Source organism: Rhinopithecus roxellana, chromosome 18, assembly GCF_007565055.1.
Source record: "Rhinopithecus roxellana isolate Shanxi Qingling chromosome 18, ASM756505v1, whole genome shotgun sequence".
In the NCBI taxonomy this organism is placed as follows: domain Eukaryota; kingdom Metazoa; phylum Chordata; class Mammalia; order Primates; family Cercopithecidae; genus Rhinopithecus; species Rhinopithecus roxellana.
In genome coordinates, this window is record NC_044566.1 from 23,827,948 (window position 1) to 23,854,645 (window position 26,698).

Consider the following 26,698-nt stretch of genomic DNA (forward strand, 5'->3'; position numbering starts at 1 on the left):
ACGTGCCACCAGGCCCCACTTCCAACATTAAGAACCACATTTCAACATGAGATTTGGAGGGAACAAGCATCCAAACTATGTCCCCTCCAAACACCTATCAAGGACTACTTTGGTTATCTCAGTATCCTCTTATTAGTTTCTGATGCCACCATAAGACAAAATTCAAATAGTATAAAAGTTAGAGGGGAATTGCCGTTCTTCCCTCTGTGTTTATTCATTCACTTTAATTTGAGGAGTTTATTTATGTAAAAACATGGAGTTTTTCCATGGCAAGAAAACCATAGTGATAGGAGTCGATTAACACTGGCCAAGAAAACATCGTAGGGCAGCCACAGTCTTCTGGCTTACCAAGCTGTAATCAAATGAGGATGTGAAGAGTGAAGATCTCCCAAGGAGGGTGCTTTACTTCAACTAGAAAAACAAATTGTGCTCTCCATGATTGTTCTTGAGTTAGAAGAGGCTTTGATGTTTTTCACTTTTCCTTCTATGAAGGAAAACACATTATGACTCTTAAATTATACAAACAAAGCTTTTTTTTTTAAACTGCATATTCATGCCCCAAGCCAACTTTTCCTAATTAGTCAGATGGAGAACTAATGGAGTTGTTGGAAAGCTGATTGAATACTTAAGAGCCCAGGAATAACATCAATCACCATTTGGAGAAAACACAATATGTTTAGCAATAGGTGGGTAAACTGAGAAGGCTCAAATTCTAGCCTGGAGGGAAGTTGTAGGACTGCTCCAATTCTAATCCCCAAATTCCTTCTCTTCATTGGTTAAAGGAAGCTGCCAGTGGTGGAGTTCTGTTATCACCTTTGTTTAGTTGTCCTCCAAAGTCCCCTAACCTCAGTTATTCTGAAGTAGCAATAATAACATCTCTGGTCATATCTTAGAGGTGAAACCATTTCTTGCAGCAGGTTGGGCCTTCATTTACTATTTCTTTAATTCATCCATCTAACAGGCAGTTTCCAAGTATGTTGTAATCCTTATGTATGACATAGGATTACATACATTAAGCAGGTGTATGTAGGTTCATTGTATGGAAATTGCAGAAATAAATAAAAATATTCTTAGCATTGTTTCCCTGGCCTGGCAAGAGTGGCATCAGGAATTGGAAAATTGTTAAGAGAATTTGTCATTTAAACTGCCTCTGAAATGTTGGACTTTATTAAAAACGTGTTTATGTATTACTTTTATTTAAGAGTAATTAATTAAGTACTTTTATTTAAGAGTAATTAATTAAGAGTTGTCAATTTTACCAGACAGGACACTGAGCTAGAAATAACATACTTTTTTAGGAAGAAGGTGACCCGGGCCACCTCTTGCAGAACACAAAGCACCTAACTCAGGTGTGGGCCATGGTGGAGCCGAAGTCAACAGTGGCTGACCAGCACACTCCAGGGCATTCCACAGTGGCTTGCTCCTTCCTGTTCTTCTGCTTTCAGAACAATAACCTGCCATCCTTTTTATTTTTCAAACTTGATTGATTCTAAACAAAAATACCAGGCAGTTATTTTCATGTTTTATAGCTCAGGGTCACTTAAATTATAATTAATTTTTACTGATCCCAACATTTCAAATTCATCTTAGGCAATTTAACAAGAAAAGGTCTAAATAGATTTTTAAAAATACTTTAATAAGGATCTGTACATGTTGAATCTGTAATTACCTGTGTATTATCTTTGCTCAGTCTTGAGTGAAGTCTGAGTGAATAATTTCTTCAATGATCCAGTTTTTCTGTTTTTTTTTCCCCTCAATCATTTAATGCACATGACTGTATCCTAAGTTTAGTGAAGCAGAAAACAAAGTAAAATATATTTTAAAGCACAATTATTACAAAATGCTTCCAGTTTCTAGCTTCTCTAAATGAATAACGTCTGCGGGTTTAAGCTATTTCCTCTCATCTGGATCTTCTCTTTGTCTCTGGATCCTTTGTCATATAATGAGAAGTTGATGAATGCTGAAATTTTAAGTTTCACAAAAGAGAAGACTAAATTGAAAAATAAATAGTTTTCTCAGTTTTTGTATTCATGATAATGTTAATTATAAAGCAAAATAGCAGTGACTGAGATATTTATTTCAAATATAAGCACATTATAAACACTGACTGTGTTAACAACTGGTAAGATTTTAAAATCCCTCCTAGTTGCGCTTCGTTACTCCAGGTATAAATATTTACCCAACTTGAGGTAAAATTTTTCTCAAAAATGGTTAATAATATATGTGTTTTTTTTTTGTCTGAATGCAGAGCTGAATATCCATTTTACTTCATTTCATATTTTATATCAGCACAGCTAAACTTTTTCCCAACAAAAAAAGCAGTCTGATTTAAGCCACTGTGGCAGATCTTTGCCAGACTGTTCTAACTTGTATTAGAAATGAGTATTTTACATGTTTACTGTGATGCACTCAGTTGGGGGTTCTTTATTATTATTAATTCAATAACAAAAAATAAAAAGATGGAGCACTGGATAAAATTTCAGTTACTAAGCAAAGTAAGAAGTAATTAGTTTTCAACAATGCAGAAGCAATTCAATGTGTACACTCTATATTGCCATTTTATAGCAATAAAAGTCTTTAAAATATTTTCCAAACAGTTCATTGCTAACATCAGTCTCCCCTCCACTGTCCCCAAACATTCTCAAATTATTTCTTTTGTGGTAATAACTTTGAAATCCTTCAGATTTTTTAATAATATATTTTCTACAAGTTTTGGTTGAATACATAATGTTAAACTGAACTTCCTAGGTTAGGCAGGATATATTTGAATGTTGCTTGTACCTTCTGCAGTATAGTACTTCTTAATGGGACTAGAATAAACAAACTGAGGATATTGGTTTGAAAGCTTCTGTAATGTTTTTCTGTTCTCTGTTTTTTACCTACAAGTGGCTTCTAGCAGTGAGGAGTAAAGATGATTGACAGATAATAATGTTAATTGCATGGGATTTAAAGTTATAGGGATCTTACCCCATCCTAGTTTCATCATTTGATACTAATATAGCCTATGACAATTCACTTATGTGGTTGCCTCAATCCTTAGTTTTCACAATTATAAAACTAGAGTTATGGGAACACGTACTCAATAGAAATATTGTGAGAAATAATAGCATAGTGTACAATGAGCAATTAACATATGCTAATGATTATTAATGCTGTTAATATAGATAAATAAATGAACATAATTTTCAACCACTTACAAATATTTCAATATAATTTGGAAATGAATTACAAATTAGACAAAAATAGACAAAGACTATTGTCCAATAAAATAGCTATTCACAATCACCCTGTTACACTGAATTTGATTGCTTATATAGGCTCTGCCTTAATGAAAAGGAGAGGACAAGAAAGTGGATACTTTCTTTTCCTAGAACATCCATTAAATTAAAAGTGCTGAGACTTCTGGTTTCCAGTTCCACTTATAAGTCACAACTCTGTTCTAACAACAGCAAAAAGTGGAGTGACTGATAAGTCAACTTTTATTAAATCAATAAAAGAGGTGATGGAAAACAGTTGTCTTCACTGTTTTGGAGATTGAAGAGACAGACAAGTGAATACATTGAGTCACAGGTTACCAGAGCAGAGTCTCACCAGTGAAAACCTTGGCAGGAATGAGGACTGGGGTTGTAAACCTGAAATATAGTTGAATTGCTGGGGGCACAAAGTGGACAAGTCTGAGAATTAAAAACTCCAGGGGAACCCACAAAATGGAGCTCACACTTTTGTGAGATTTACCTCCAGGAACTCGACCCACTTCTCTCAGTCAATATCAGAGAAAAGTCTTCATCTTTCTGGTGTGGTGATAGGAAAAGAAACCTCCTTAGAATATGCCAGAGCATTCTCTTCTTAGAAAGGTTTACACTCCGGAGAAACTCTTTAATCAGAGCTTATCCTCTTGGGGTTTTATCAGAACCTAGGGGAGGGGAAATGCCCAATTTCAGCCACTTATATCCTCTTACATGGAGGAAGGGAAATACAGAATCTCAGCCCACTCTAACCACCCACAAAGGAGGAAAATACCCACCTTCGGCCTACTCTAGCCTTCGTTTTCTATTTATGAAGTGGTGGTGCTGAGAAGCACTTTTGAAGTTCACAGTCCAGAGGCATAGGCTTAATAAAAGACTGAGACTGAATCACAGGACTGTAGAATACTTCCTGTCCCTGACACCCTACTACCACATTATTAAAGAACTGTTTACAGCCGTCCTTTTACTGCCACATGCTACTGTCTACATCATGTCCAGTTATCAAGAAAGAATTGCAAGGCATACCAAAAGGCCAAAAAGAAACAAACCCACAATTTGAAGAGGCAGAGCGAGCAGTCATGACAGGGATATTAGAATTTTCAGACTGGGAATTTATACAAATATGATTAATATGCTAGGGGTTCTTAATGGATAAATAAAGTAGATAACATGAAAGGACAGATGGGCAATTTAAACAGAGATAGAAATCCTAAGCAAAAAAAAAAAAAAAAAAAAAAAAAATATGCTATGGGTCAAAACTATTGAGATAGAAATGGAGAACATTATGTTTAAGCATCATACTGGAAGAAATACTACTTTTAAACATAATACTTCCTTCTCAATATGCATATATTATATTAGCAAATGATATGACAAGAAAAGGAAATAAAATATATACATATAGAAAAGGAAGAAATTGTCTTCGTTCTCAGATGACATGATTGTCTATGTAAAGTATCTGAAAGAACGGACAAAACCCCTGGAACTAATTGATCATAGCAAGGTTGTAGGAATATATGTAGTCAGTTGCCTTCTGTATTAGTTCATTTACATACTGCTATGAAGAAATTCCTGAGACTGAGTAATTTATAAGGAAAAAGAGGTTTAATGGACTCACAGTTCCACATGGCTGGGGAGGCCTCTCAATCACGGTGGAAGGTGAAGGAGGAGCAAAGGCATGTCTTACATGGCAGCATGCAAGACAGCATATTGAGGGAGACTGCCCCTTTATAAAACCACCAAGTCTCATGAGACTTATTCATTATTACGAGAATAGCATGAGAAAAACCCACCCCTATGATTCAATTACCTCCATTAGGTCTCTCCCATGACACATGGGGATTAAGGGAACTACAATTTAAGATGAGATTTGGCTGGGACACAGCCAAACCATATCATTCTGCCCCTGGCTGCTCCCAAATATCATGTCCTTACAATTCAAAGCACAAAAACACAGTCATGCCCTTCCAACAGTCCCTCAGAGAGTTAACTCATTCCAGCATTAACTCAAAAGTCCAAGTCCAAAGCCACATCTGAGACAAGGCAAGTCCCTTACTCCTATGAACTTGTAAAATCAAAAGCTAGTTAGTTCCTTCCTAGATACAATGGGGGTACAGGCTTTGGGTAAATACACGTATTCTAAATGGGAGAAATTGGACAAAACAAAGGAGCCACAGGCCCCATGCAAGTCCAAAATCCAACAGGGCAGTCATTAAACCTTAAAGTTCCAAAATGACCTAATTTGACTCCATGTCTCACATCCAGGTCACACTGATGCAAAAGGTGAGTTCCCATGGCCTTGGGAAGGTCTGCCTCTGTGGTTTTGCAGGGTACAGTGCTTCTATTCTGACTGGTTTCACAGGCTGGCTCTGAGTGTCTGAGGCTTTTCCAGGTGCACGGTGCAAGCTGTCAGTGGAACTACTATTCTGAGGTCTGGAGGACGGTGGTCCTCTTCTCACAGCTCCACTAGGCAGTGCCCCAGTGGGGACTCTGTGGGTTGAGGGGGGACTCCAACCCCACATTTCCCTTCTGCACCACCATAGCAGAGGTTCTCCATGAGAGTTCCACCCCTGTAACACACCTCGCCCTAGACATCCAGGCGTTTTCATACATCCTCTGAAATCTAGGTGGAAGTTCTCAAACCTCAAATGTTGCAATCTGTGTACCTGCAGGACCCACACCACATGGAAGCTGCCAAGGCTTGGGGCTTGAACCCTTTGAAGCCATGGCCCAAGCGGTATGTTGGTCTCTTTAGCCACAGCTGGAGTGCCTGGGGCACAGGGCATTGAGTCTCAAGGCTGAATACAGCAGGGGGGCCTTGGTCCTGGTCCAAGAAACCATTTTTCCTCTCCTGGTACTATGATGGAAGGGGCTTCTATGAAGACCTCTGACATGCCCTGCAGACATTTTCTCCATTGTATTAGTGATTAACACTCTGTTCCTCATTACCTATGCAAATTTCTACAGCTTGCTTGAATTTCTCCCCAGAGAATGGGTTTTTCTTTTCTACTGCTTTGTCAGGGTACAGATTTTTCAAACTTTTATGCTCTGCTTCCTCTGGAATGCTTTGCTGCTTAGAAATTTCATCCGCCAGATACCCTAAATCATCTCTCTCAAGTTCAAAGTTCTACAGATCTTTAGGGCAGGGTCAAAATGCTGCCAGTCGCTTTGCATAGCAAGGGAGAACTTTACGCCAGTTCCTAACAAGTTCTCATCTCCATGTGAGACCACCTTAGCCTGGACTTTATTGTCCATATAACTCTCAGCATTTTGGTAAAGTCATTCAACAAGTCTCTAGGAAGTTCCAAACTTTCCAGCCTCTTCCTGTCTTCTGAGCCTGCCAAGTCTCTATGAAGTTCTGAACTTTCTTACATTTTCCTGTCTTCTTCTGAGCCCTCCAAACTATTCCAACCTCTTCCTGTTACTCCTTTGCAGTGTAGTAGTTCCAGCTAGCAGTGGGCAATTTGGAGTATGGTTAAGTATGTTTAATCTCATACGCACTGAAAAATGTTCATTGGATGTATATAAAAATCTGAGTTTATACATCTGAGCTAGAGAATTACCAAAGCCACTGCAAAGTGCTATTTTAGAATTAGTTTCAATAAATCCATGTTTCTGCAGGTCTCACATTCTCAGAAGGCATTAAAGGGCAGGTAAAGCAAGGTATTTTAATATAACAATTTTATTTAAAGGAAATACATATTTTCTAATCAGTAACTTATAATTATCAGGTAGCTGATTATTTTTCTAGCTATGTCTTTATAGGGAATTAAATATTTTTATGATGCTAAATGCATGCACACATAAGTTGTAAAAACATTTTTTATTTGTATGAGGCCAAAAATATGCATGGTTTTTGTACATATGAACAAAAACATATGAGAATTAGCATGTTAGCTAAGTGTTTACGTTTTGTAGCAAACTAAGATGTATTTTTAAACACTTTAACAAAATTAATATTGTCTTAGTATTTGATGTTGTCTGAGTAGAGATGGAATTTTGGATTACTAATTAAGGTCACAATCAGGAAATAGTTACATATTACACATTTCCATAGTAAAGTTATATGAAAATGATAATTATGTAGTTTATTTTCAAGGAAACCATAATGGTATATAATGATGAAAACTGGTAAAATTTGGAAAAGTAACCCTTCATTCAAAGACTATGTTCATAATCCAAGCCAAAAATGAACACTAAGCAAGTGAATGCAATCAAAACCTACAGTATCTATTCCTGATTCCTGAAATCTGACTGAACCTAATTTTTAAAAAAGAGATGGGAATCTCTCCATGTCACCCAGGCTGGTCTTGAACTCCTTGCCTCAAGTGGTCTTCCAGCATGTACAAGAAAGCGTGTATAGTGGAATTGCCCTTTATAAAATCAGCAGATCTCATGAGACTTATTCACTATCATGAGAACAGCGTGGGAAAAACCTACCCTCCTGATTCAGTTGTCTCCCACTGGGTCCTTCCCATGGCACAGGGGTATTTTTGGAGCTCCAATTCAAGATGAGATTTGGGTAGGGACACAGCCAAACCATATCACCTTCCTATATAGCTCTAGTGAACAAATGTAATTTTAAATAAAAAATACAATGCCATTTATGTTAGCACCGCCCCCCCCCCCCCCAAAAAAAAATAGGTACAAATTGAACAAAATATCTTCAAGGTCTATCTGAGGAAAACAAGCTATGATAAATCAAAGAAGAACTACACAAATGGAGAGATAGTCTATGTTCATAAATAGGAAGACTCAATAGTGTCAAGATGTTAGTTCTTCACAGCTTTATCGATTCAGTGGAATCCCAGTTAAACTCCCAGCAACTTATTTTATACTGTCAGGATGATTCTAATGTTTATATGGAGAGGCAAAAGGTACACGGTAGCCATATTGAAGGAGAATTACAAAGGAGAGAATATTGAAAGAGAACAAAGTTGGAGACTGATAATACCAGATTTCAAGACATATTTATCAAGCACAGTAATCAAGACAGTGTGGTACTGACGAAAGAATAATAGACAAATGGATTAGTGGAACAGAATACAGAGCCTAGAAATAGACCTACATGAATCTAGTCAACTGATTTTGACAAAGGAACGAAGGAAATGCAATGGAGCAAAATAGTCTTTTCAAGAAATGATGCTGAAACAACTGGATTTACATGCAAAATTTTACAAAGAAGATCTAGACACAGACTTTACACCTTTCACAAAAATTAGCTCAAAATAGATCATAGACCTAAATGTAAAACACAGAAGTATAAACTTTTAGAAGATAACTTAGGTAAAAATCTGCCTGAACTTGGTTATGGAAAAGGCTTTTTACATATACCACCAAAGGCAAAATTTATGAAAGCAATAACTGGTAAGTTGGACTTCATTAAAATTAAAAGCTTCTGCTCTGTGAAAGAATATGACAAGAGAATGAGAGGTGAATCCATAAACTGGTAGAAAATAATTGCAAAGGATACGACAGATAAAAGATTGTTATCCCGAAATACAAAAATACATAAAATTCAGCAATAAGAAAACATGCACCCTGATGAAAAAAATCAGACAAAGACCTCAAAGGACACCTCACGAAAGATAAGCATATAAAATATGCTGCACATTTAAGATCATCAGGCAAATGCAAATTAAAACAACCATAAAATACCACTATATACCTATTAGAATGGTCAAAATTCAAAACACCAAATGCTGGCAAGGATATGGAGCCACAGGAGCTATCAATAGTGGTTGCTGGGAATGCAAAATGGTACTCTGGAAGACAGTTTGGCAGTTTCTTACAAAATTAAATATGCTCTTACCGTATGTTCCAGCAATCACAGTGACCAAATGAATTCATGTGAAAATTGGCACATGGATATTTACAGCAGCTTTATTCATAATTGGCAAAACCTGGAAGCAACCAGGTTGCCCTTCAGTAGGTAAATGCATAAACAGCAGTACGTCCTACAATGGAATATTACTCAGCACTGAAGAGAAATAAGCTGTCAAGCCATGGAAAGAACATTACATGTATATTATTAAAATAAGCCAATCTTAAAAGGTTATATACCATGTGATTCTCACAATACGACATTCTGCAAAGGGCAGAATTGTGACAGTAACAAACAATCAGTGGTTGCCAGAGGTTGGGGAGCGGGAGGGATGAAAGATGGAGCACAGATGATTTATAGGGAACTGAAATCATTTTCCATAGTACCCTAATTGTGGATACATGTTGTTATACATTTGTCCAGACCCAAAGAATGTACAATATCAACAGTGAACCCTAATATAAACTCTAGATTTTGCACAATTATGTATGTCAATACAGATTCATCAATTAAAACAAAAGTAGCACTTAGTGTGTGATGTTGATAATGGAGAGGGGAGGCTACGCATGTGTGAAGGCAGGAAGTATGTGGGAAATCTCTACCTTTCAATTTTTGCTGTAACCTAAAACTGCTTAAAAAAATTAGTATTAAGTGATGGCTTGACAGCTTATGATAGCTTATAGCTAGATCATCTCAAAATATTTGTAGTCAAAGAACAGATCATAGAGGTGAATCTAGTACATACATATATTGTATGTGTGTATCATATGTATTTATATTATGTATTATATATAATATATGCGTTATGATATTTGACTACAGCATTCTCTTTTTCCAGTATTTCTTCATGCTTGTCTTGCTGGTAATAAAGACTGTCCTCAGGGCAAAATGTTTTATTATGTTGTGATGTGTTAATTTTGGGGAATCGTTTTCCAGTTATAAATATTTACTTCAATAAGATTTCCAATAAGAATGCCTTATGTGTTTGAGTAATCAAGGATATCTTTAAGAAGCCATTAAGTCTTTGGATAAGACAGGCTCATCTTATCTCATCAAAATTGAGAAATATATACGGAGAATCATCCTTTAAAACATTAACTATACTTCTGCTGTGTTTATTCCAACTGTCCATTAAGAAATGAACTAAATGGTATTATAACTACCCAGTTAGCTAGCAGTATACAATTTGGAGTATGATTAAGAATCTTTGATCTCATACACACCGAAAAATGTTCAGTGAATATATACAAAAATCTGAGCTTATACATCTGAGCTAGAGAATTACCAAGACCACTGCAAATGCTGTGCTATTTTAGAATTAATTTCAATAAATCTATGTTTCTGCAGATCATGACATTCTCAAAAGGCATTAAAGGGCAGGTAAAGCAAGATATTTTAATAACAATTCTGTTTAAAGTAAGTACCTATTTTCTAATCAACACTTTATAATGATCAGATAGCTGATTATATTTCTGGCTATGTCTTTACAATGAATTAAATGTATTATGATAAATGCAAACACACACGTAAATTTTCAAAAACATTTCTTTCTTTGTATGAGGCCAAAAAATATGCAGGATATCTGTACCTATGAACAAAAAAATATATATATGTGAAAATGAGCACGTTAGCTAAGTGTTTACTTTTTATAGCAAACTAAGATGTATGTTTAAATATTTTACCAAAATCAATACTGCCTTAGTATTTGATGATGTTTGAGTAGAGATGGAATTCCGGATTATTAATGTCACAATCAGGAAATAGTTACATATTACACATTTCCATAGTTAAGTTGTATGAAAATGTTAATTATGTAGTTTATTTTCAAGGAAACAGTAATGGTATACAATGATGAAAACAGGTCGAATTGGAGAAAGTAACCCTTCATTCAAAGACTATGTTTATGATCCAAGCCAAAAATGAACATTAAGCAAGCGAATGCAATCAGTTCCTAGAGTGTCTACACCCAGTTTCTGAAATCTGACTGAACCTGTTTAAAAAGAGATGGGAATCTTTCTATGTCATCCAGGCTGGTGTTGAACTCGTGGCCTCAAGTGATCTTCCAGCTTCAGCCTCTGGAGTAGCTGGAACAACAGATGCTGTGCCACTGCTCCTGGCTTTGAACCTAAATACATTTGAAAATAGTTACAACGTGAAAAATAGTCTTGAATTTTCAAGTACTTTAACAATTTTTTCCTTGGAAACATTCACCTAATATTTTAAGCAATGTCATTTTAATTGCCTTTTCTTTGATTTTTGAAAGGGCTGACCTTCAAACTGTTAAGATATAAAATACAAAATCAGACAAACGGTTGTGTTGATTATAAAATAAACCACTGCTGTAGCTTTAAAAAAAAAGCCTAAATATTTGGCTTTCAGACCCAATAGGTATAAAACCCCAATCTGGCTTTTATGCATAAAATAATGAAAACATTTTCCTCCTTCTATTTTGTACTATATAGCATTTAGTGTCATCGGATAGGCCAGTTGGCTGTAAAATCAAAAATGCTATCTAATGAATGTTATTTTCTCATAAAGCACTAAAGCAGCAAAGGAGTTATCTTTAACACATGGTTTCAAAATTGCATTTGCTTACTACAGTCCATCTTCATTATTAAAAAATTTGGTAATAATAGACATATTTTAAGCAATCTTTGCTGGCAACATGATGAAAATAATGATTTTTATTTTAATTTCAGGAAAGTTTGAATAAAAGTATGTCCACATTCTCTTTTTTTTAAATTTTTTTAGTATACTTTAAGTTCTAGGGTACATGTGCACAACGTGCAGGTTTGTTACATATGTATACATGTGCCATGTTGGTGTGCTGCACCCATTAACTCGTCATTTACATTAGATATATCTCCTAATGCTATCCCTCCCCCTCCCCCCTCCCCACAATAGGACCAGGTGTGTAATGTTCCCCTTCCTGTGTCCAAGTGATCTCATTGTTCAGTTCCCACCTATGAGTGAGAACATGCGGTATTTGGTTTTCTGTTCTTGCGATAGTTTGCTGAGAATGATGGTTTCCAGCTACATCCATGTCCCTACAAAGGACACGAACTCATCCTTTTTTATGGCTGCATAGTATTCCATGGTGTATATGTGTCACATTTTCTTAATCCAGTCTGTCACTGATGGACATTTGGGTTGATTCCAAATCTTTGTTATTGTGAATAGTGCTGCAATAAACATACGTGTGCATATGTCTTTATGGCAGCATGACTCATAATCTTTTGGGTATATCCCCAGTAATGGGATGTCTTCCTTTGAGAAGTGGGATTAAGAATGTGGGGTCTTTGGGAGGTGTTTGAGTCATGAGTCCTCTGCCCTCATGAATGAGATTACTGTCCTTATCAAAAAGAACTGAGAAGGCTTGTGCACCTCTTGTTGCATGTGAAGACACATATAAGTTACTGTCTATGAGGAACAGGCTCTTACCAGATAATGAATCTGTTCATGTCTTGGTCTTGCACTTTCCAGCCTCCAGAACTGTGAGAAATAAATTTCTGCTATTTTTTTAAATTACCAGATTTAAGGTATTTTGTTATAGTAGCCCAAATAGTCTAAGACAATCATAAATGATTCTTTGAAAAATATGAATATTTTAATTCCAGCCTCTGGATTAAAACACTTTCATTAATTCTCATTGTTTTTAGGATAATGTTTTAATTCCTAACCAATCCAAAAACATATAACCACTTTGTATTACTTTAGCTTTGGTCAGAGATTCAGAGTTCTCTTCAGGGTATTTATTTAGATCTATAAATATTATCTTATCATGCTTATGTACAAGTATCTCCAAGCACTGCACTTCCCTTTCATTTATTAGGACATTATTCCGTAAATTATATTTTGCCTCATCATCTACAAGGTAAGATATTTGTATATTTATCATTTCAATTAAAATAATTTAAATAGGTAATACGTGAAACTATACCATAGTGAGATGTGAAGTTTGCAACAATAATTTGTTTTCTTTTGCATTTACAGAGAAACAACATTTATCTTATTAATAACAAGATAGATCTGGTAGTGTCCTCCTTTGTAGCTATCAGAAAGCACTGGCTGTTGCCACACCACTTAGACACTTACTGCAAAGTGATACTTCACCGTCAGTTAGATCAATATGTCTGTGCCTTCATCCCAGGAGGCCAGTAGAGCAGGAAATTGCAAGTTAGTCATAGAATTTGGAAGAGCAAGTGAGGTTCAATTGCCCTATATTATGAAAAAGTGTATAATGCTTTCAGTTTGATTTTGTAGTTGTGCTAATATTTTTGTCCTTAAACTGCTCCTTTTATTTTCCCTTCCTCTGAAACGGAACTGAAATCACTTTATGGTATATTACTATTTTATTTTTCTTACAGCTACTTATTCCACTATGTGAGTTCTCAAATTCTGCTTTTGACAAACTAGGCAAAGCTAAGCTATTTAGATATGAATCATAAATGTATTGAAACACAGTAATATAATTATCTTGATTTATCATAATGCCTTCTGTTTTTAAGATGGACAGATCTTAGTATAATTTTTACAAAATTAAATTTTCAGTAATTTTTTCTAACTCTAACCACATTTCAATAAAATATCAGTAGTAGTTTCAAAATCACAGTTCCAACATTTGAACTGATCAGCATAATCTTCATCATTAATATAAATAAAATGTAGGATTTTATATTCTGCTCAAACATATTGTTTATAAAAGTAATTTGAAACATTTGATTTCCTTCCATATCAAAAAGTTTTCAGGGCATATCTTACTATCCATTCCTATCTTCTCTAATCTATTTGTCTTCTCTCTTTCATTATTTTGGGACAAATGGTGGAAGCCTGTGTTTTGGGAACTGAGATAATAGATAATTGAGGAATAATTTTTAATAGTTGTTTGCCTAGCCTGCTTCAAACCTCAACATTTGGAGGGTGGGGAGGTTAGGATCCAAGAAGAATATTCTTCTAGGGTTTCTAGAAATACCTGAGAGTGGGTAATCTATAAAGAAGAGAGGTTTAATTGACTCACAGTTCCACATAACTGGGAAAGCCTCGGGAAACCTATAATCATGGCAGAAGGGGAAGAAAACACACCCTTACTCACATGGCAGGAGGAAGAAGACATGCTGAGTAAAGGGGAGGAACCCTTTATAAAGGGTATATTTATAAAACCATCAGCTCTCCTGAGAACTCACTATCATGAGAACAGCATTGGTGTAACCACCCCCATGATTCAGTTACCTCCCATCGAGTCCCTCCCATGACATGCAGGGATTATGGGAATTGCAAGTCAAGATGAGATTTGGGCGGGGACACAGTTAAACCATATCATCGTCTATCACTGTTTAGTGGCCACCCTGCAGAATTAGAAGGGCTTCACCCAAAATTTTGTTCAGATGGGAAGACTGATGATGTTATACATGCACCAAAATTATGTAAACAGGCTTATTACTGAATGAGGCTTTGTGGGAGAGCAGGACAGCCTTCCTAATTTGGTCCAAAAATGACTGACAAAAGGAAAAAGACTGGATTGGAATTTTTATGGTGGTTTGGGGGAGTGGTCAAAGTGAGCTTCACAACTGCAGGCAGGGTCTTATGTGGTTTTTAACCTCTTGCTGGCACCAGAGGAGAAAGCATCAGGCTCTCTTAACAGCTTGCAACAATGTGGGGCAGAAAGAGGGGTAAGTCTTGAAAGTTTTCCATAGTCAAACTTTTGATTGCAACAACTATCCACTAAATGCATTTTTCTTCCCAAAGACTGAAGTTTGGTCTTTTTTCTTATGTTAGCTGACTGAGTATATAATATGAGAATATGAGTAAACAGCTCAAAATCATGAGACATTTGAAGAGAACATCATTGATTTCAAAAGAAAAGCAATATGCTGGATTACTGATTTCCTCAGAAACAAAACTAAGAACAGATGGACCAGCACTTTTAAATTAGCATAATAAAAACACAACAGCATAATATATCAAGAGAAAAGTGTTGGTAATATTAAATAAAAGTACATGAGGAATTACCAAGAACAATTATCCATGAAACATTCAAGAAAATAAATTCAGAGTATCATAGTAATATATATATAATAAAATAAGCAAATCAAAAACCAAGACCAAAGAAATATTTCAAAAGATCACAGAAAGAGAAGTAAAATTGTGAAGAAGAACTGTGTGAAAAGTAATCATAATGACTGTTCTGGCATTTAAAAATATAAAAGGCAGACTGAATGTATGTAGTATAAAGTATACTTCAAAATATAGAGTATAAAGTATACTTTCTAATGTGTGAAAGAGAAAAAATAACTAAAAACCCACACATAGTAGTAGCATTTAAAAGACAAAGAGATGAAGATGACATCAGCAAAATAGAAGAATAGGAAGTCTCCGGCTGCAATCTCTACCAACTGCCCCCAACCCCTCGTGCCACCCAACACCCACAGAAAGTAGAACTAGCAACTATCTACAGACCACACATCTTTTTGAAAACCTCAATACTTGGCAACTGTCTTGAGACACCTACGTCATTTGTGGAACTGAAGGAAAACAAATTAGATGAGTAGGAATGATCTCACTATGATGCTGTCCTTCATCCCTCCTGAAGTCAGTCAGCACAATGCCAGACAGAGGATTTCCCTGGGCACATAGTTTCTACAGTGAGGGAAGAAAACTGGAGGCATCCAATCTTCCCTAGCACTCTGAGACACTTCCCAGAAAGCCCACTTCAGTCTCAACTCATGGGGAACAGTGGGGTTAAAGGCATAAACGGCCTGGGGTCAGATAGAAACAAAGGAGGCAGAGCTCATAGTGACCAGCCTACAGATCTCGCTGGTATTTTTGTGTTCTTGACAGCTCCATCAGTGATACCAGCTGACTTTATAACCACTCTTTAAAACTGAGCTGATTGCCTTCATAAGTAAGGTAAGAAGTTCATTTTGCTTCGAGTCTCTAGATAGCTAATCTCCGTGCTTCACCTCAGAGCATGACCTAATGACCCTGCCCAGGCAGGGACACTCCCACCCCCATACATTTTGGAGAAGTAGAGAGGCTAGACCTGCTTGACCTAAGAGATCAAACGGACACTCAGCCAAAAGCTCACCACAGGCCTCCACCTGAATGGGAGGCAGTCCTCAGTCATGTATTTCCAAGGAGCATAGCCTCTGGTCCTGCCTGTTCCAAGCAGTGACTGACTAATCTCAGAGCACAGCCTTTAGCCCTGCTCCACTGCAGATCCCATACAGTAGAATTTCCTGGCCAGGAAATACATCCACCTCCTAGCCTGAATAGAAGGGAAAGCATTATCCAGCCAGCAGCTATTCCTGACAGCAGAACCTTGCCAGCGATTCTGCTGGATGGCAGAACTCAGCTAGCAGCCCTGCCTGACATCAGAGCAAAGTCAGTGACCCCATGAATTATAAAACACTATAACAAGATCTGCCTGACTGGGACTGTCACCAACTGACCTTTCCAGAGTCATGGGCTGGCCTAAATAGCGAGGGTCTATTCCTGCTAGGTAACATTTAAAAAGATCAGAAGAGGAGGCTGTCTCCTCAAATGCACAGACAGCAATGCAAGCACACAAGGATTATGAAGAATTAGGGAATCGTTACACTCCAAGGGAAACTAATAAAGCTCCAATAATGGGAGTGGAGATCCTAAAGGAGTGGAGATCTCTGCAATGACTGGCAATTCCAAATAAACTTCCTAAAGAAGTTCAGTAAACGGTAAGAATATATGGATTAAAAAATTATGTAAAATTTGGAACACAACTCACAAAGTGAGTTTTACAACAAAATAGAAAAAAAATTAAAAAATAGAAATTCTAGAGGTGAGGAATACAATGATTGAAATGAAAACCAGAAAGATTAGCCGGGCGCGGTGGCTCACGCCTGTAATCCCAGCACTTTGGGAGGCCGAGGTGGGCGGATCATGAGGTCAGGAGATCGAGTAAAATTTGGAACACAACTCACAAAGTGAGTTTTACAACAAAATAGAAAAAAAAATTAAAAAATAGAAATTCTAGAGGTGAGGAATACAATGATTGAAATGAAAACCAGAAAGATTAGCCGGGCGCGGTGGCTCAAGCCTGTAATCCCAGCACTTTGGGAGGCCGAGGTGGGCGGATCATGAGGTCAGGAGATCGAGACCATCCTGGCTAACACTGTGAAACCCAGTCTCTACTAAAAATACAAAAAATTAGCCTGGTGCGGTGGCGGGCGCCTGTAGTCCCAGCTACCCGGGAGGCTGAGGCAGGAGAATGGCCTAAACCCGGGAGGCGGAGCTTGCAGTGAGCTGAGATCCGGCCACTGCACTCCAGCCTGGGCGACAGAGCGAGACTCCGTCTCCAGAAAAAAAAAAAAGAAGAGAAACAGAAAGATTAAACGGAAGATGTGATTAAGCAGTAGAAAAGAGCAGTAAGCTGGAAAACAAAATTTACAATTATCCAATCAAAGGAGCTAAAAGACAAAAGAAAGAAAAAAATGTAACAAAAACCTGCAGAAATTATGGGACACCATGAAGAGACCAAGCTTTTACAAAATGGAAGCTGCAGAAGGCGAATAAAGATAACAAGGGTCGTAGAGCATGTGTAAATAAATAAGGGCTTAACAAAAAACTTCCATATTCTGTGAATAGATGCCAACATCCAGGTGTAGGAAGCACAGAAGTCTCCACTCAAATACAACTGAAAGAGGAGTTAATCAAGACATGTAATAAACTACCAAAAACCAAAGACAAAAAATTCTGGAGCAGCAAAAGGTAAGAAACTCGTCACATACAAAGAAGTGTCACTATCAGCAGATTTCTCAGGAGAAACACTGCAGGTTAGGAAAGAGTGGGATGACATATTTAAAGTGCTAAAGAAATACAAGCTTCTAACCAAAAATACTTTAATCAGAAAACTGGTCTTTTAGGAATGAGGAGGAAATATAAACTTTCCCAGACAAATGAAAGTTTGTCATTTTCAAACTGAAAGTTTGTCATTTTGTCAAAATGAAGGGATGTCATAACCATTACACCAGTCTTGTAAGAATTGCTAAAAGGACTTCTTTAAGCCAAAACAAAAAAGTCACAAATTAATAATGATAGATATGAAAGTACAAAACTCAGTGGTTGAAGTAAAGCGGAGCCATATATTCAGAATACTCCAGTACCGTAATGATCACATGTAACTTTATCCCTGGGACAAGAATTAAAAGACAAAACTGTTAGGCCAGGCACGGTAGCTCAGCACTTTGGGAGGCCGAGGCAGGCAGATCATGAGGTCAGGAGAATCGAGACCATCCTGACTAACACGGTGAAGCTCCACCTCTACTAAAAATACAAAAACTTAGCTGGGCATGGTGGCGAGTGTCTATAGTCCCAGCTACTTGGGAGACTGAGGCAGCAGAATGGTGTGAACCTGGGAGGCGGAGCTTGCCACAGTAAGCCGAGATCATGCCACTGCACCCCAGCCTGGGCAATAGAGTGAGAATACCTATTAGGTATAGATCACCTATTAGGACAAAAGTTTGAATTATCTCAAGAAGTTGGGGAAAAAAACAAAACAAAAAAAAAAAAAAAAACGGTTAAAACTAGAGCTGAAATAAATTGTCAAGGACATACATTACAAAATGATGTAAATTCTGACCTCAACAATGTAAAATGTGTGTGGGAGGAGCAAAAGTGTGGAGTTGTATGCAAGTTATCAGTTTGAAATAGGTTATTGATATATGTAAACCTCATGAGAAATACAAAGCAAAAATTATTAGTAGGACACAAAATTGGAACTGTCAAAGCATACCACTTGTTTAAAAAAAGTATCAATACATAAAGGAAGACAGCATAAGAGGCAGAAACAAAGTATCTACAAAACAACCAGAGAACAGTTAACAAAATGGTGGTAGTAAGTCCTTGCCTACCAATAATTACCTCGAATATAAATGCATTAAATCCTCCAAAAAAGAGTAACTGAAAGGATAAACAAGCCCCAATTATTTGCTACCTGTAAGAGCCTCACCTGTATTTTAGGACACACATAGACTGAAAATGAAGGGAGGGAAAAAGATATGCCATACAAATGAAAACAAAAAAGCTCGAAAACTGAAATAGGAGACACATAAGAACATTATATTATGATAAAGGGGTCAATTTATCAACAGGATGTAACAATAGTAAGTACACATATACTCAACATTGGAGCACCTAAAAATGTAAAACAAATATGAAATGATCTCGAGAGAAAGAGATTGCCATACAATAATAGTAAGGGACTTTAATATATCACTTTTAACAATGGACTGATTATTCAAACAGAAAATTAATAAGAAAACACATTAGATCAAACGGACCTAACAGACGTATACAGAACATTCCATCCATTAGCAACAGCATACACAATATTCTTGAGCACACGGAGAACATTTTCCAGGATAGATCACCTATTAGGACAAAAGTCTGAATTTTCTCAAGAAATTTGAAATTATATCAAGTACCTTTTCTGACCCACAATTCTATGAAATTAGAAATCAATGAGGAATTTCAGAAAATTCACAAATACATATAAATTAAACATGTTCCCGAACAACTAATGGGTCAAAATTAAAAAAATATATCTTGAGACAAACAAAAATGGAAATGCAACGTGCCAAAACTTATGGAATACAGCAAAAGAAGTTCTAAGAGGAAAGTTTATAATGATACATGTTTACCTAAAAAAACAGATTTCAAACAACTTAATCTTATTTGTCAAGGAGGTAGAGGAAAAAAAACTAAATACAAAGATAGGAGGAGGAAGGAAATAATGAAGATTGGAATCGAAGTAAATGAAACAGACTAGCAAAACAATACAAAAGATTAATAAAACTAAGTGTCTTTTTTAAAATTTTCATTTTATTTATTTATTTATTTTGAGACAGAGTTTCACTCTTGTTGCCCAGGCTGAAGTGCAATGGCATGATCTCAGCTCCCTGCAACCGCCACCTCCCAGGTTCAAGCGATTTTGCTACCTCGGCCTCCCCAGTAGCCAGGATTACAGGCATGCGCCCTGACGGCCGGCTCATTTTTTATATTTTTAGTAGAGAAAGGATTTCTCCATGTTGGTCAGGCTGGTCTTGAACTCCCAACCTCAGGTGATCCACCCACCTTGGCCTCCCAAAGTGTTGGGATTACAGGTGTTAGCCACCACTCCCAGCCAGTTTTATTTTTTTTTAAACGCAAGCAAAATGAACAAACATTTAGCTGTAATAACTAGAAAAAAGAAGACTCAAATAAAATCAGAGGTGAAAACAGAGACATTAGAACTGATATCACATAATAGAATTATAAGCAACTATTACAAATAATTATATAGCAACAAATTGGATAACCTAGAAGAAACGAATATATTCTAGGCATATGCAACCTACCAAGATTGAATTGTGCAGAAATAAAAAATCTGAAATGGCCAGTAACAAGTAAGGAGATTGAATCAGTAATAAAAATTTTCCCATCAAAGAAAAATCCAAGACCTGATGGCTCATGGTTGAATTCTACCGGTTTTTTAAAGAATTAATACTAATTCTTCTCAAAGTCTTCCCAAAAATTGAAGAGGAGGGACTCTTCTTTAGCTCATTTATCAAGTCAGCATTACCCTGATACCAAAGTCAGACAAGGACATTACAAGAAGATAAAACTACAGGTCAATATCCTTGATGAACATAGACATGAAAATCCTCCATTATATTCTAGCAAACTGAATTTATCAACACATTAAAGGGATCATCCATCATGATCAAGTGGTGTTTCTCCCGAGACACAGGAGGCTTCAACATAAGTAAATCAGTAACTGTGATACATCACATTAACAGAATGAAAGACAAAAACCATCTCATTATCTTACTAGATGCAGAAAAAAAGCACTTGACAAAATTCAACATTTTTTCATGATAAAAAACTCTCACAAATATAGTATAGAAAGAATGTACCTTAACACATTTAAGGCCATATATGAGAAGTCCACAGCTAACACTGTACTCAATGGTAAAAAATTGGAAGGCTTTCCTTTAAGTTCTGGAAAAAGACGAGGATGTCCACTTTCACCACTCCTATTCAACATAATATTGAAAGTCCTTACCAGAACAATTAGTCAATAGAGAAATAAATGAATTATGCTAAGTAAAATACGCCAGGCACAGAAAGGGAAATACATGTTCTCCTTTATGTGTGGAATCTAAAACAACTGAACTCAGAAGCAGCACAAAGATAGTTACAGAGATTGGAAGCTGGGGAGAATAGAGAGATTATGGTCAAATGGCCCAAAATCTCAGACAGAAGGAAGTTCTTGTTTGCTCAGATCTATTGCATAGCATGGTGAATATAGGTGAAAATAATGTACTGTAATTTCAAAATTGCTAAGAGTAAATTGCAAGTGTTCTTACCACACAATTGATGTATTTGAGGTAAGTGTATTAATTAGCTTAATTTTATTACACATTGTACATATAAATCATCACATCACTTTTTTTACCCCGTAAGTATATGTTATAAATCGTCAATTTCCAAAAATTAGTTTTTAAAAGACCAAGACAATTCAAAAAGTTTAGAGAGACAATAAGTCACACATAAAGGAATAAAAATTATATAGATATCAAATTTCTCAACACAAACACTGGAAACAAGGCAATGGTATAATGACTTTAAAGTTTTGATGAGAATAACAGAAGTTAAAATTGTATACAAAAAGACTATTTCAATATAAAGTTATACAACCACTGTTCTCAAGCCTACAAGTCTTCAGAAGCTTTGCTGCACAAGCATCCACAATGAAAAACATTTTTGTACTTGGTTAATATTTTCAAATCAGTTTCTATTTTCTATTTCAATAACATATCACTTATTTTAAATATTATTTTAAAATATTTTTTAAAACCCTAAGAAAATAGACATTTTTCTATTCAGATTATCAGGAAAAGACAAAAAATAACAAATGTACAAATGAAAAGATACTACATGCAAAGTAGAGATTTTAGTAATAGTGTGGGAATAGTAACAACTATATAATTTTTAAAAATTAGGTAAAATTGATACATTTTTTGAAATAACACAATTTATCAGCAACTGATTTCTACTTCCTTAATGCATATTTATTAAAAGTATGAAATAAAATTATATTTAATGTTAAAATATTGGAAGCAATATGTTTAAAGACAAAAACAAGGTTATGAAGTCCACAATGAACATTTCTATTCAACATTGTTTTCGAGACCCTACCTCAGGCAATACCAAAATAAAGATTAGAAGAAAATAAGGATTGTAATTTAGGAAAAAATGGTTATTTTTCCGTTTGATGTTATTTACATAAAATACACAAAAGAATCCACCTACAAATTATTTGATATTATACAAGTGTTTAACAAGATTGTAGATAAAAATAGATGCAAAAAGAAAATTACTATCGAAATTTCAGTTGCATTTCTATACAAAGGCAGCAAACTAGAAAGTTTAATTAAAGATAATATATAACTTAAAATTGTATAAGAGAATATCAAGTATCTAAGAATAAATATATGATGTAAAAAATACAGAGAAAATGATACGAATTAGAGGAACCAATTAGGACATATCATGTTCATGGGCAAGATGACAATAGTGTGAAATAGTGATTCTTTCTAAGTTGATCAGCGTTGTTACAATCAAAGTTCCAAAGTAATTATTTATAAAACTCAAGAATGTGATTTTAAGATTTTTGTGGAAGAGTAAAGAACAAAGAACATACAAGATGCTCAGAAGAAGAGAAGTGATGAGATACCTGTTAAACCAGATGACTTCACTCTTGAGCTTTTGTTACTCAGGGTGGCATAGGTGCAGAAACAGTCAGAATGCTGAGAAACAGAACCATGCTTGTGTGGAACTTTGTTATATGACAAAATTGGCATGCCATATCAGTGCGACAGAGAAAGGGCTATTCCACAAATGAACCTGAAAAACGTGTGAAAAAAAATTGAATAACTCATATATTGACACCAAAAATTATTTATGTACAAATGTCAAAAAACATGGCTAAAAATATAAATATCTATTAGATGCAAGTAATACGTGTTATTCATAAAAATGTTGGTTATAACAGGAAATGCGTTTAATTATAGTAAGAGAATTCTTAAAATGCTACCATAAACTAAGCAAGAAGCTAGGTTACAAACTTGGATAATTGTACACAATTAGCAAAGTATTAGTGTCAAGGACACATAAAGAACTCTTAAAAATGAATAAGAAAATGCCAATAATTCAATGGAAAACTGCCGAAAGACTTAAGTAGATATTTCACAAAAATAAAAATGCATGTGATCAGTAAACATATGATAGGCATTAACAGTATTGATCATGAAGATTCTAATAAACATAGTCACATGATGCCATTTTCCACCCATCGCATTGTCAAGAATATGAAGTCTAGAATAACAATGTTGGAGAAGATGTGTATCTAGGCCGGGCGCGGTGGCTCAAGCCTGTAATCCCAGCACTTTGGGAGGCCGAGACGGGCGGATCACGAGGTCAGGAGATCGAGACGATCCTGGCTAACATGGTGAAACCCCGTCTCTACTAAAAATACAAAAAACTAGCCGGGCGACGTGGCGGGCGCCTGTAGTCCCAGCTACTCGGAAGGCTGAGGCAGGAGAATGGCGTGAACCCGGGAGGCGGAGCTTGCAGTGAGCCGAGATCGCGCCACTGCACTCCAGCCTGGGCGACAGAGCGAGACTCCGTCTCAAAAAAAAAAAAAAAAAGAAAGAAAGAAAAAAAAAGAAGATGTGTATCTATGGTGTCTTGTTATATCACTGGTGGAAGTATATATTAGTAAACCAGTTTTGAAAATAGTTTTATTTTCTTAACCAAAATTAAAATATTTATGCACTTGAAACCCCAGAAATCTTTGGTATATATCCAAGAGCAATGCCTGCCCATGTACACCTGTTTGCAAGATAAGATAGCACGATAATGGAGAAAAAAAATTGATGGTGATGCTGTACACAATAGCAAAAGTCTAGAAACAATTGAAATGTGTATCCGTGATGATGCTGCCACAAAGTCATATGATGATATGAGTTTTAAAAAAAGAAATATAATGGTATACAACAACATGGATTTATCTTGAAAAAATATAGAAGAAGTATGTTCCTAAAGATTGCATGCATCATGAAATCTTTCATATAAAGTAACATCTGACTATAAAGAAAGGAAAGGACAAGCATGGGAATGGAAAGATTCTCAATTTGTTTCAGATTATAAAACAGAGGTAGGATTGAAAGGAAAATTTTGGTTTGTTTTAACTTTTCTTTTTGACTGGTAGATTTATGGAGCAAAAGTTATTATTAAAAATTAATAAGTAAATAAATATAAAGCAAAGTATATATAAACAACCAGAATATATCATGCACAGAGGTTTAAGATTATTCCAATGATTGGTTTTTGAGGTTCAAAAATAAATGATGATTACAGTCTTAGCAGTTTTGGGGGATGGCTAAATGTTGACTTTATTATCTTACCACTGAACTCCTGGTAATAAATGATTCTCTATTCTATTCCAAAACCTATTAAGGCATTTTGAGGTTACTTAAAATTTATCTCTATAGAACATGAATTAATAATGTTCAAAATTTACACTGTACACAACTAAGGGTAGTTAGCTGTTTTGAGTTGAAATACGTGTCTTTTTTGTAACAGTAATTTTTTAGGAGTCATTATATGCCAATGTTCAAAGGAATAAAGTTAATACATTTGTCAGCCGTTTTATCCATGCATTCTATTAATAGGTCTTGTTACTAACATTTTAACACATGTTTTATGTTTGACCTTGTCAAAACGTAATTCACAATGTGGTGATTACAAAGTTATGTGTGCCCTGAACTTGTAGACTGTAAAGCATTTGTTCTATAATTTGACAAGTAATTCTGGTAAGTTGTATTGATACACTTTTCCACAAAGAAATCATGCTATTTCATATTAAATCGTGGATTCTTTATAATTGCTACTTCCTATTGATACAATAATAGTAATATAACTAAGATTCATATGACTTCTTTTAAAAATAGTTCATAGCATGTTACCACAAGTTTTGCTCCTTTTCCCACTTTATCAGTTACTAACAGGTTAAATAGATGATTTTGATAATTTTGACTAATCGATAGTAGTAATGCGACAAAAAACCCATTTTGCACAATTTTAGACTATCATTCATAATTTATTCCTTAATTCATCAAGTATTACAGAGAATTTCCTATGTACCTAGCAGTATTCTAGTCAATGATAGTGGTGATTGTTTCTAAAAGCTGGAGCAAGAACTAAATAAGCAAACAAACATAAAACTAGGTAATGGTATGATTTAAAAGAGTGCATACTACTGAATGAATTGGAAAGCTACTGTGTTCTGGGAGGTCAGAGAATCATAACTGATGAGATGGGATTTAAACTGAGATCCGAGTCACAAAAGCCAGCCATGCGAAAAAATGGGGGAAGAGCATTCCAGGCATATGTAATACTCGTGCAAACGTCTAGCCTGAAAATAGTCTTAGAGTGCCAGTGAGCATTGTCTGCAAAAGAGAGGGTGGTATTCAGTTGGAGAGGAGAAGAGTAAGAGAAGTAACTGATGATGAAGGGAGATGGAATTAGATGCTTTACATTTGAGTTACCTCCTTGAGGAGCAGTTAATAGATTGAAGTAGGATTTATGCAGATTAGCTTAAATATTCTGCAGCTCTATGCCTAAATGTTATAAAAATCTATGTTATTAATGAAATTAGTATATATGTATACATAGATGTATATATTTTATCTATTTGAAGAAAAATCATTCTCATTAAAAATTTAAGTTTTCTAGGAGGTTTTGTGGTTTGTTTTCAATATAACTGGATTTTGAAAACTGGGAAATCAAAATTCAATACTCAATAAAGAAAGTAGTTTATATGAAGCTACATAAAAATAAGTGATCCATAACCTTATTATATTTTAAGTTATCTAAGGAAACCTCATTTGAATCTGCGGTATTATAACCTAAGGACACTGCTCCCCCTGCAGACTCTGGCTTTATTGCCCTTGTGTTCCTAACGCCATCCTGGAGAGGGAGCATTCCTTCTTGCTTTGCATTGCTGCTTACCGACCATTGAGCCTCTGTGGGGCTCATGCCATCAGATTATATCATATGTTCCCCTCATTTTTACAGTGAACCCCATGCTCCCTGTTTTTCCTCTTATTTACCGAAGATTTTGACACCTGCCTTACTGTATTTCTCTCTCAAATAATTTCTGTTCCTTTTTTGATGATTTCAATACCTACCTACATAATCAATTCAACATGCTGACTTCTTCATTTCTTGTCCCCCATTAACATCAACTATCCACTTCATGGGCATATATTAGATTTTGTTATTACCGTTAAAAGCCATACCCCAAATTTCAATTTCAAGCACCCACTCACTACTCATTACTCACCACCTCCTTCATTCTATGTCTAATACTCTCAATGAAACAATTATTTGATTCCTCTAGAATCTATCATTCGTTGACACTATCATTTTTTTGTTTTGCTAAATTGCTTTCCTCATGTTTCTCATTATTTGACTTAGACTCATATTGTCTCTCTCTGATCACTGCCCTGAATACACAAACTCCTTTGACCCTCTTTCCCATCATCATTTC

The 26,698-nt window shown here is 35.7% G+C and overlaps 1 protein-coding gene and 1 long non-coding RNA gene across 2 annotated transcripts in view; one reads left to right on the top strand and one right to left on the bottom strand.

The window, feature by feature from the left end:
- GPC5 (glypican 5) overlaps window positions 1-26,698 on the top strand; it is a 1,536,710-nt gene that overhangs the window by 981,586 nt on the left and 528,426 nt on the right. The gene's annotated exons all lie outside the window — the stretch shown is intronic.
- LOC104681179 lies at window positions 10,461-22,989 on the bottom strand. The gene is made up of 3 exons (XR_750540.2): window positions 22,820-22,989; window positions 12,511-12,561; window positions 10,461-10,657 (listed from the first exon to the last, which is right to left on the bottom strand). It is a non-coding gene; the product is annotated as an uncharacterized LOC104681179 (long non-coding RNA).